This window comes from Cervus canadensis, chromosome 8 (assembly GCF_019320065.1).
Source record: "Cervus canadensis isolate Bull #8, Minnesota chromosome 8, ASM1932006v1, whole genome shotgun sequence".
Lineage (NCBI taxonomy): Eukaryota > Metazoa > Chordata > Mammalia > Artiodactyla > Cervidae > Cervus > Cervus canadensis.
Genome location: NC_057393.1, coordinates 79,267,524 through 79,277,903, shown reverse-complemented (window position 1 = coordinate 79,277,903; position 10,380 = coordinate 79,267,524). Strand labels below are relative to the sequence as shown.

Here is a 10,380-nt window from a genome sequence, read left to right as displayed (position 1 = left end):
AAAAAAAATATTTATTTTTTAGTTAATTAGTTTGTTTGGTCACACCAGATCTTAGTTGTAGCATTGGTGGATCTTTGGCTGTATGTGAAATCTAGTTCCCTGACCAGGAATAGAACCCAGGCCCCCTGCATTGGGAGTGCACTGGCTTAGCCACTGGACCACCAAGGAGGTCCTCAACTCGGGAACTTTAAAAATGATGATGTTTCTGCTCATCCCAAACCAATTAAAGAGCAACCTTTAGGAACAGGACCGAAAGAAGGGGTACTCAAGCTTTTTTGCTTCTGTTTTTTAATTTTCACATTCATATTTTAAAATTGATATCCAAAATTTTATAAATTTAAAGAATTTTGTAGTATTAAATTTCTGGTATTTGTAAATATTGACTTAAAAAGATATAAGTCACCTCACTTCTTTAAATGTGAACAATAAGTTGTAATAACCGTAGTGCAACATGTGATAAACTTCTTATCATTGGGAAGTTTCTCATCATTCTTTTCTGTCCTACTCTCTCCATAGAATTTTATCCCACTAATATATATTCATGCTTTAATGTCTTTTTATTACCTTTTGAGAAGGAAATGGCAACCCACTCCAGTAGTTTTGCTTGGAAAATTCCATGGATGGAGGAGCCTGGTAGGCTAGAATCCATGGGATTGCAAAGAGTTGGACACAACTGAGTGACTTCATTTTGTACTTTGTACTTTATAATTCTCTGGAGCAAAGATATGTATATCTCTTTGGATTAAACTTTTAAGATTTCCTCTGTCCACAGGCTTTAAGTACTTAAAATTTCTGGATTGTGGGATCTTTATGTTCAGTTCAGTTCAGTTCAGTTGCTCAGTGGTGTCCAACTCTTTGTGACCCCATGAATCGCAGCACGCCAGGCCTCCCTGTCCATCACAAACTCCTGGAGTTTACTCAAACTCCTGCCCATTGAGTCGGTGATGTCATCCAGCGACATCTGTCATCCCCTTCTCCTCCTGCCCCCAATCCCTCCCAGCATCAGGGTTTTTCCGAGTCAACTCTTCACACGAGGTGGCCAAAGTATTGGAGTTTCAGCTTCAGCATCAATCCTTCCAATGAACACCCAGGACTTATCTCCTTCAGGATGGACTGGTTGGATCTCCTTGAAGTCCAAGGAACTCTCAAGAGTCTTCTCCAACACCACAGTTCAAAAGCATCAATTTTTCAGGCCTCAGCTTTCTTCACAGTCCAACTCTCACGTCATACAAGATCACTGGAAAAACCATAGCCTTGACCAGATGGACCTTTGTTGGCAAAGTGATGTCTCTGCTTTTTAATATGCTATCTAGGTTGGTCATAACTTTCCTTCCAAGGAGTAAGCGTCTTTTAATTTCATGGCTGCAGTCACCAACTGGAGTGATTTTGGAGCCCCCAAAAATAAAGTCTGACACTGTTTCCGCTGTCTCCCCATCTATTTCCCATGAGGTGATGGGACCAGATGCCATGATTAGTTTTCTGAATGTTAAGCTTTAAGCCAACTTTTTCACTCTTCTCTTTCACTTTCATCAGGAAACTTTTTAGTTCCTCTTCACTTTCTGCCATAAGGGTGGTGTCATCTGCCTATCTGAGGTTATTGATATTTCTCCCGGCAATCTTGATTCCAGCTTGTGCTTCATCCAGCCCAGTGTTTCTCATGATGTACTCTGCATATAAGTTAAATAAGCAGGGTGACAATATACAGCCTTGACGTACTCCTTTTCCTATTTGAAACCAGTCTGTTGTTCCATGTCCAGTTCTAACTGTTGCTTCCTGACCTGCATACAGGTTTCTCAAGAGGCAGGTCAGGTGGTCTGGTACTCCCATCTCCTTCAGAATTTTCCACAGTTTATTGTGACCACACAGTCAAAGCCTTGGCGTAGTGAATAAAGCAGAAATAGATGTTTTTCTGGAACACTCTTGCATTTTTTATGATCCAGCGGATATTGGCAATTTGATCTCTGGTTCCTCTGCCTTTTCTAAAACCAGCTTGAACATCTGGAAGTTCTCGGTTCACATATTGCTGAAGCCTGGCTTGGAGAATTTTGAGCATTACCTTACTAGCGTGTGAGATGAATGCATTTGTGTAGTAGTTTGAGCATTCTTTGGGATTGCCTTTCTTAGGGATGGGAATGAAAAGTGACCTTTTCCAGTCCTGTGGCCACTGCTGAGTTTTCCCAATTTGCTGGCATATTGAGTGCAGCACTTTCACAGCATCATCTTTCAGGATTTGAAATAGCTCAACTGGAATTCCATTACATCCACTAGCTTTGTTTGTAGTGATACTTTCTAAGGCCCGCTTGACTTCACATTCCAGGATGTGTGGCTCTAGATGAGTGATCACACCATTGTGATTATCTGGGTCATGAAGATCTTTTTTGTACAGTTCTTGTGTGTATTCTTGCCACCTCTTCTTAATATCTTCTACTTCTGTTAGGTCCATACCATTTCTGTCCTTTATTGAGCCCACCTTTGCATGAAATGTTCCCTTGGTATCTCTGATTTTCTTGAAGAGATCTCTAGTCTTTCCCATTCTGTTGTTTTCCTCTATTTCTTTGCTATGATCGCTGAGGAAGGCTTTATCTCTCCTGGATATTCTTTGGAACTCTGCATTCAAATGAGAATATCTTTCCTTTTCTCCTTTGCTTTTTGCTTCTCTTCGTTTCATAGCTATTTGTAAGGCCTCCTCAGACAGCCATTTTGCCTTTTTGTATTTCTTTTCCATGGGGAGGGTCTTGATCCCTGTCTCCTGTACAATGTCACGAATCTCCGTCCATAGTTCATCAGGCTCTCTGTCAGATCTAGTCCCTTAAATCTGTTTCTAACTTCCACTGTATAGTCATAAGGGATTTGATTTAGGTCATACCTGAATGGTCTAGTGGTTTTCCCTATTTTCTTCAGTTTAAGTCTGAATTTGGCAATAAGGAGTTCATGATCTGAGCCACAGTCAGCTTCTGGTCTTGTTTTTGCTGACTGTATAGAGCTTCTCCATCTTTGGCTGCAAAGAATATAATCAGTCTGATTTCGGTGTTGACCATCTGGTGATGTCCATGTGTAGGGTCTTCTCTTGTGTTGTTGGAAGAGGGTGTTTGCTATGACCAGTGCATTCTCTTGGCAAAACTCTGTTAGCCTTTGCCCTGCTTCATTCCATACTCCAAGGCCAAATTTGCCTGTTACTCCAGGTGTTTCTTGACTTCCTACTTTTGCATTCCAGTCCACTAGAATGATAAGGACATCTTTTTTGGGTGTTAGTTCTAAAAGGTCTTGTAGGTCTTCATAGAACTGTTCAACTTCAGCTTCTTCAGTGTTACTGGTTGGGGCATAGGCTTGGATGGGCCAAGAGGAGCTATTCCACATTCAAGGTCAGGAGGGGCAGCCGTGAGAAGATACCCCTTGTCCAAGGTAAGGAGCAGCGGCTGTGCTTTGCTGGAACAGCAGTGGAGAGATATCCCACGTCCAAGGTAAGAGAAACCCAAGTAAGACGGTAGGTGTTGCGAGAAGGTATCAGAGGACAGACACACTAAAAGCATAATCACAGAAAACTAGCCAGTCAGATCCCAGGACCGAAGTCTTGTCTAACTCAATGAAACTAAGCCATGCTGTGTGGGGCCACCCAAGACGGTCTGGTCATGGTGGAGAGGTCTGACAGAATGTGGTCCACTGGAGAAGGGAATGGCAAACCACTTCAGTATTCTTGCCTTGAGAACCCCATGAACAGTATGAGAAGGCAAAATGATAGGATACTGAAAGAGGGACTCCCCAGGTTGGTAGGTGCCCAATATGCTGCTGGAGATCAGTGGAGAAATAACTCCAGAAAGAATGAGGGGATGGAGCCAAAGCAAAAACAATACCCAGTTGTGGATGGGACTGGTGATAGAAGCAAGGTCCAATGCTGTAAAGAGCAATATTGCATAGGAACCTGGAATGTTAGGTCCATGAATCAAGGCAAATTGGAAGTGGTCAAACAGGAGATGGCAAGAGTGAATGTCGACATTCTAGGAATCAGCGAACTAAAATGGACTGGAATGGGATCTTTATAGTACTTGTTAAAACACAGTTAATACAAGCAGTATACATATATTAAAGCTTTAAGCCCACAAAACCTAAATTTCCATCGATAGGTGAGAGGATAAACTAAATACGGTATGTTTATACAATGGAATGCACATTAATAAAAAAGAAATGAAGTACTTATATTAATATATACATTAGTATGAATGAACTTCAAAAGCATCATCCTGATTGAAAGAAGCCAGACATAAAAGAGTATATACTCTATGTTTCTGTTTATTTAAAAATCCTAGAAAATGCAAACCAACTCTATGGTGACAAAGAGCATGCTGATAGTTGCTTGGGACTAGCAGTGGAGGGAGGCATGGACTGCAAAGGAATGGGACATAGAGTTCCGTGGTGTTCCAGTGGTTAAAACTCCAAACTTCCAATGCAGGGAGCATGGGTTCGATTCCTGGTTGGAAAATTAAGATCCCACATGCTGCACAGTGTGGCCAAAAAAAGGAGGGGGGATGCTTAGAGGATGATGGAGATATTCTGGAACTTGAGTATAGTAGTGAGGTCACAGGCATCATCATTTATCAAAATTAATTGATTGTACAGTTTAAATTATACATCAATAAAGTCAACAATATATTGCAAGTTTTTATAAGTAGTGAAATGTACAGCTTTATTGGAAATATGCCGAAGAATAAGTTCAGTCGCTCAGTCTTGTCTGACTCTTTGTGACCCCATGGACTGCATTACTCCAGGCTTCCCTGTCCATCACCAACTCCTGGAACTTGCTCAAGCTCATGTCCATCGAGTCGGTGATGCCATCCAATTGTCTCATCCTCTGTTGTCCCCTTCTCCTCCTGCCTTCAGTCTTTCCCAGCATCAGGGTCTTTTCCAGTGAGTCAGTTCTTCACATCAGATGGCCAGAGTATTGCAGTTTCAGCTTTAAAGTCCTTCCAGTGAATATTCAAGACTGATTTCCTTTAGAATTGACTGGTTGGATCTCCTTGCAATCCATGGGACTCTCAAGAGTCTTCTCCCACATCACAGTTCAAAAGCATCAATTATTCAGTGCTCAGCTTTCTTTATAGTCCAACTCTCACATCCGTACATGACTACTGGAAGAACCATGGCTTTGACTAGATGGACTTTTGTTGGCAAAGTAGTGTCTCTGCTTTTTAATATGCTATCTAGGTTGGTCATAGCTTTTCTTCCAAGGAGCAAGTGTCTTTTAATTTCATGGCTGCAGTCACCATCTGCAGTGATTTTTGGAGCCCCCCAAAATAAAGTCTGTCACTATTTCCACTGTTTCCCCCTCTATTTGCCATTAAGTGATGGGACCAGATGCCATGATCTTAGTTTTTTGAATGTTGAGTTTTAAGCCTGCTTGTTCCCTCTCCTCTTTCACTTTCATCAAGAGGCACTTTAGTTCCTCTTCACTTTTTGCCATAAGGGTGGTGTTATCTGCGTATCTGAGGTTATTGATATTTCTCTGGGAATTCTTGATTCCAGCTTGCGCTTCATCTAGGCCGGCAGTTCATATGATGTACTCTGCGCATATGTTAAATATGCAGGATGACAATATACAGACTTGATGTACTCCTTTCCCAATTTGGAACCAGTTTGTTGTTCCATGTCTGGTTCTACTGTTGCTTCTTGACCTGCATACAGATTTCTCAGGAGGCAGGTCAGGTGGTCTGGTATTCTGATCTCTTGAAGAATTTTCCAGTTTGTTGTGATCTACACAGTCAAACGCTTTGGTGTAATCAATAAAGCAGAAGTAGATGTTTTTCTGGAATTCTCTTGCTTTTTCTATAATCCAGCATATGTTGGCAATTTGATCTCTGGTTCCTCTGCCTTTTCTAAATCCAGCTTGAACATCTGGAAGTTCATAGTTTACGTTCTGTTGAAGCCTGGCTTGGAGAATTTTGAGCATTACTTTGCTAGCGTGTTAGATGAGTGCAATTGTGCAGTAGTTTGAACATTCTTTGTCATTGCCCTTCTTTGGGATTGGAATGAAAACTGACCTTTTCCAGTCCTGTGTCCACTGCTGAGTTTTCCAAATTTGCTGGCATAGTGAGTGCAGCACTTTCACAGCATCATCTTTCAGGATTTGAAATAGCTCAACTGGAATTCCATCACCTCCACTAACTTTGTTGGTAGTGATGCTTCCTAAGGCCCACCTGACTTCACATTCCAGAATGTCTGGCTCTAGGTGAGTGATCACACCATCTTGGTTATCTGGGTCCTAAAGATCTTTTTCGTATAGTTCCTCTGTGTTTTCTTGCCCCCTCTTAATATCTTCTGCTTCTCTTAGGTCCATACCATTTCTGTCCTTTATTGAGCCCATCTTTGCATGAAATGTTCCCTTGGTATCTCTAATTTTCTTGAAGAGATCTCTAGTCTTTCCCATTCTATTATTTTCCTCTATTTCTTTGCACTGATCACTGAAGGCTTGCTTATCTCTCCTTGCTATTCTTTGGAACTCTTCATTCAGGTGGGTGTATCTTTCCCAGAGGAATAAATCCCTACTCAAAGAAATAAAAGTCTCTTATTTTTGAATCAAAGTTAATAGGCTACTTTTAATAGGTAGATTCACCTCCTCTCCTCCCCCATTTCATTTTCTGATCTCATTTCCTGTTGTACCCCAACTCATCTGATTCTACTCATGTTACACCCACCAGGCAGTATGTCTACTTCTGGAGCATGCTTCTTTTCTCTGAGTCTTTTCTCAAATGTCATCTTTTCAATGATACCCATCCTAAATACCGTCTAAACTGGCAAATTCCATCCCCACATTCCCATTTCTTTTATTGTTTTTTTTTTTTTCTTTTTTTTTCAATTAGCAATAATCACGCCTTGGATAAACCTCATTGGCTACGATACTGCCACTGCGCAAAGCTATTGTTTTTTATTTTCCTTTATTCTGTAGACATTAACTCCTTTGAAAAATGATATAATTACTCATTATGTTTAGTATTTTTTGCCATATAAACTCCAGGAAGGCAGCAGTCTTTCTTTTGTTCTCTGTTGTCTCTAGAGTTGTGCCTGGCTCTTGCTCAGTCCCCCAAAAGTGTTGAATAAAAGAATGAATTAAAGTAGACTTAAAACTGAAGACTGGGGACTTCCCTGGTAGTCGAGTGGTTAAGACTCTGTGCTTCTAATGCAGGGGGCACTGATTCAATCTCTGGTTGGAAAACTAAGATCCTATAGGCCAAAAAAAACCCACCTCTGTGCTTGTGGTGATAGTTAGGCAACTCTGTCAATATACCAAAAATCACTGAATTGCACAAGAATAGTAAGTGAACTGTATGCTATGTAAATTATAACACAATTAAAAAGAAAAAAGTTTAAGAACTAAAAAAGAAATTATAAAACTGAAGGCTTTCAAATTAGTATATATTTGGGTCAATAGGATCCCTGCTTATAAACATTTTAAACCCTTACTGGGATTTCTATGAGGGTACCCTGTCTGAAACAAACAAACAAAAAACTCAAACAACCTTCAGTTCAAAGAGGTCAACTCGGTGCTTTTGAGATAAAACAAGCAGGTTATAAATGCCGTGGAATTCAGGAGTACTCAGTATAACCATCTGATGAACCAATACAGGGTCTTGGATATGAGGTGGAATTCCCTACAACTCGGCACTGACCCTTCTTCCTCACAATGAGAGTACCAGACTTAGGAGGAAAAGTAAATTTGAGGGAAAATAAGTTTAGGATGGTTGAATAGATGTGTTGAGTTGCCCAACCTGAAGTAACATACCATTATCTGGGGGAACAAAATTCCCAGAAGCTCTATAAATAGATGGTTCTTCATATAAACCAAAAGAGCAAGGACTTCCCTGCGGGTCCAGTCATTTAGAGTCCAGGCTTCTGATGCAAGGGGCATAGGTCTGATCCCTGATCAGAGAACTAAGATCCTACATGCTGTGCCAAAAAAAGGAAAAACAAAACAAAACAAAGAGCAGACCAGGTGTGAAGCAGAATAGGGGACATCTCTGAAGTAGAAGGGATGGGGCCAAGGATGTTGGACTTCCTATGGGGCTTCCGTTACATTCCCGCTCCTTCTTTGTGTAACACAAGAGCTTTGTGCTTTTAGTCAAGAGGCTGAAACCTACTTTGTCAGAGCCTTTATTGTTTCCCAAATCAAAGGAACCTCCACCTTTGACACAGAAGTGTCATAGCTTAGGTAGATTTCTAGACTACATATGCTAAGCACTGAAGCCCTATAAATGGAGATGATGTCAGTACTGGGTCAGGAGAAACTGTCCCAGCTGTGGGGTTATTGTCAGCATTTAAAGGGCTTAGTGAAAAAAAAAAAAAAAAAAAAAAATCCTTTTCTGGGGGAAAAAAAAAAAAAAAATCCTTTTCTGGAAAAAAAAAAAAAACCTTTTCTGGGGAAAAAAAAAAAGGCTTAGTGAACTCTGGAATAGATCAGTTAGACAGAGTCTCTAGGAAGTCAGACCCAATAGCCCAATTAAGGGTAGGGTGCAGGTGAAATATACCATATTCAGAGGCAATGGAGATAGCAGGCAATACTCAGAGACAGGTAGATGCAACAGTAATGCCACAGGAAGCCATTTCCTAGATATTGAGGGTAAAGACTGGGCAGTGTGTCAAGAAGGGTGGGGTGATAGCGAGGACCCCCAGTTCCAGCAGCAGCTATCGAGACACTCTGATGGAATATTAGCCATAAAAAGGAATGAAATTGGGTCATTTGTGGAGAAGTGGATGGACCTAGAGTCTGCCATACAGAGTGAAATAAGTCAGAAAGAGAAACAAATATTGCATTTTAACACATACATATGGACTCTAGAAAAATGGTACAGAGAAGCCCATTTCCAGGGCAGGAATTGAGACCAAGGTGTAGAGAACAGAGTTGTGTATACCGTCAGGGGAGGCGGGAAGGGGAGAGTGGGACAAACTGGGAGAGTAGGATTGACATAAATACACTACCACGTGTAGAACAGATAGCTAGTGGGAACCTGATGTATAGCACAGGGAGCTCAGCTTGGTGCTCTTTGATGACCTAGAGGAGTGGGATGGGCGGTGGGGAGAGGTGGGAGAGAGGTCCAAGAAGGAGGGGATATATGTACACATGCAGCTGATTTACTTCATTGTATAGCAGAAACTTAGTACTGTAAAGCAGTTGTCCCTCCACTCCCCCCAAGAGACACTGTGTAGTTGCAGGGGCTGTCTTGGAGCCCTCCAATATGTAGGGAAAATTCTGAGAGCACTAGGGTGGCCACTGAGTGTTCATATTTTCAGACCATTTACTCCTGAAATTAGATAGTATTGGGGAGATTTGAATTCAGGATGGATTTCATTTAGGGTCAGAAGACTAACTTTGACAATAATATTGAGAGTCGGCATGGCATTGTGAGACTAGCACTTAGCTTATAGTCTTGTTTGAAGATTAAATTAGTTATAAAGCATTTAGAACAGTACTTTACATCGTGAGTGCTACTTATCAGGAATGGTGTCTTATAATAGAAATTTTGAAAATGCATTGCCTATGTTCTCATTTAGTATTTAATATTATATATTTCTGAATAAAATATAACTTTAGCAAGTTCAGATGGTAAATAATCTGCCTGCAATTCAGGAGACACAGGTTTGATTCCTGGGTCAGGAAGATCCCCTGGAGAAGGGAATGGCTACCCACTCCAGTATTCTTACCTGAAGAATTCCATGAACAGAGGAGCCTGGTGGGCTACAGTCAATGGGGTCGAAAAGAGTTGGACATGACTGAGTGCTAACTTTTTAATTGTGGTTTAGTCCATGAATATTGATGGTTTTGAAAAATATTACAAGAAATTTCCTGGCAGTCCAGTGGTTAGGACTCCATATTTTCACTGCTGAGGGCGAAGGTTTGATCCCTGGTTGAGGAACTAAGATCTTGAAAGCCACAAGGCATGGCCAAACAAAAATATATAAATTGAAAAATATTATAGAGCTGATGAAAAGAATGATGAATAGTGGTATAAGAAAAATGTATATATGTTATGTATGTATTTACACTTCTGTTTTATCTGAATCATATCTAAGGATAGCAAAAGAAATTGTATCTAAAGATAACAAGACTTTTTTAAAGTCAAAAACAAATGGCAAAAGACAACTAATATTGAAATAGACTTCAAGAAAAGAAGATAATTGACAATAATGAAGCTATAATACTCATAGACATGAACTACAGTATATATAATACACAGAAGTGTATAAATGATCTTTTAAGGGAATATCTATCTCATGAGTTCAGTGAGAAAAAAACTGTCACCATCTCAATTCTTGTTGTTGTTTAGTCATTAAGTTGTGTCCGACTCTTGTGACCCCATGGACTGTAGCCTGCCAGGCTCCTCTCCATGGGATTTT

General features: G+C 40.5%; 1 pseudogene; it reads right to left on the bottom strand.

Annotated features, from left to right (window-relative positions):
• Positions 1-6,824: 6,824 nt before the first annotated feature.
• Positions 6,825-6,908, bottom strand: LOC122446957 (annotated as a pseudogene).
• Between the last annotated feature and the right edge of the window lie 3,472 nt (positions 6,909-10,380).